The sequence below is a fragment of the Athene cunicularia genome (assembly GCF_003259725.1).
Source record: "Athene cunicularia isolate RWA chromosome 12 unlocalized genomic scaffold, athCun1 chr12_part1, whole genome shotgun sequence".
Classification (NCBI taxonomy): Eukaryota; Metazoa; Chordata; class Aves; order Strigiformes; family Strigidae; genus Athene; species Athene cunicularia.
The window spans coordinates 3395084-3397357 of NW_020799116.1; positions in this window are offsets into that span (position 1 = coordinate 3395084).

Sequence of the window (2274 nt, forward strand, 5' to 3'; positions counted from 1 at the left end):
GCCTTTGTTGTAGTCTGTTTGAGAACCATTAAACTCTGTCTGGTGTTTCTATTGGAACAGGAGCCAACTTGCCTGTTTACTGCTGTGCCCGTGCTCTGGCCTAACAGCCAACATCGGTGTGTGCCTCCCAGATAGGCTTAGCAAACTTTTGTTAGCGCTGCCCTTGTTTAAAATAAAGGGTAAAGAGACCTGTTCAACTGATCTTGGTCTGGCGCGATGCCTCCCGACAACACGGGAGCGAGCGTGTGTCCTTACAGACTGTGTTTCTCAACTCGGCCTCTGGGATGAGCATCTGGGGCCGTGGCCACACTTTTATTTACTGTAAGGGACTGTGCTTTTTGTACAGCTCTGTGGGCTGGGCCAGCCACAGCCAGTGGGGAGTAGGTGTCTGGATAGGTGAAATCAACTCTTAGCTGAGAATCAACCTAGGAATGATGGAATGAGGTAAAACCAGCGTGAAATGCTGTCTTGTTCCACCAGGGAACAAGAACTGAAGCCCCGGGAAGTTCCATTCAAGCCCTGATGACATGTGGCCGTGGGAGGGTGGTGCTGGTGTTGCCATGTAGGAACCGCATCGCTGCTGCTCTCTTGGCTTAAAGTTTGAAGTGGCATCGTGGATCCTCGTCGCTGGCTCGAGACTGTGCAAGGGTTGTCTTGTCTTAGTTCTGGGAGAGCCCCTGCAAGCCACACCCTCCCCTTCCTCACAGCAAACGCAAGGTGCCTGCGCCGAGGCCTTCCTTTCCAGCTAGAAACAAAACCACGCTCTGGTGGGAAACAGCTGTAACTTTTAGAAGCTGTAGTCTCTGTTACGTGCAAATTACTGCGGTGAGACCAGACAAGCCACCTGCGAGTCCTGCTTCTGGCCGTAGCGTGGTTCACTCATTTAGCTTTTTCTCCCCGTGTACAGGTCTATCAAAGCCTAGCTTAACTAGTCTTTCTCTAAACTCCACATTGTCTTTTGGAGAACCTTACTCGGATTAAAACACGTTCATCCAAACTACAGGAGTGAACCTGACTGATGAACCTCCCCACATACAGTGGCCCCTTGTTTCCAAGTATTTCAGAAGACCTGAGCGGACACCTCTATTCACATTTCCTGTGTCCTGTAGCTGGGTAACACAATTAACACATTTTCTTAAAGCTACCTGCAGATCTTTGGACAAGGATTTAATCTGTTGCAGTGAGACAGTTGAAGGTACAGGAGCACCATTCTTTAGCCCCCCTAAACTCATGTTAAATCCTGGGTTGCTTGGAGAGCCTGTCGTACAAGAGCAGGGTGAGAAGGGGTCTGGTTGTCTCCTTTCCCTGGAGCTCTGAGGTCAGATCTTGTATATGACAAGAAGCAAACCAACCATCAGAGGAGCTGTTCTGTAGCCTGCGGTACAGGAATGTTTCCTGATGCCCAAATGGATCAGCTGTGGGGGGATCATCTGGAAAAAGCCAGTTGGTGATTTCCAGGGCTTCTCTAAGGCAGATCTGTGTGTGTGCCTGTTCCCCTCCTGCAGGCAGAGTCTTCCCAGCTACCGCTCTGCCCTGAAATCCTCCCTCCAGCCACCATGTGCAGCGCGGGTGGGGGGGTGCTGCACAGAGCCCCCGCAGCGGGCCGTGCCATGCTGGGCTGTGCCGTGCAGCACGGGTGCCTGCGGCCTGGCCGGGCGGCTTTGGGAAGAGGGGGCTTGCAGGAGGCTAACGCCCGGCTGGGCTCCCCACGGGTCCTCCCCTGCAGGACCGCTGCCCTGGTGCAATTCCTTCTCTCGATTCTGCCTGTCGTTCCCCTCCTGTTGCTAGATGGTCGCCTGGCTCCTGCCTCTTGACTTTCATCCTTGCAGATCACTTCTGACTTACGAAGTTCCTTTGGGTTGTGCTGGTGTGTTCCAGCTCTGCACCCACCCCAGGCCCGACACACACCTTCTTGTCTCTTCTGAAGCTGTTGGGAGTGTGTAGTGCTGAACTCAACACCCAACACACTGGGGCCTGCAGGCAGCGTCTTTCTGTGCAAGCCACCCCTGGCCAGTCTTTTTGGGGTTATTTTCTAAGTATGTGTCACACCATACAGGTCGTGCTTGTGTAAGCAAGGCTGGGATTGTCCCACAGGATGGCATCGGGCCATACCTGCAGTTCAGCTCCCACAGAATCATCTGGGTTGGAAAAGCCCTTGCAGCTCCTCCAGCCCAACCATGACCCTCCCCCTGACCCTTCCCAACTCCCCCAGATCCCTCAGCGCTGGCTCAGCCCGACTCTTCAACCCCCCCAGGGATCCCGGGGACTCCCCCC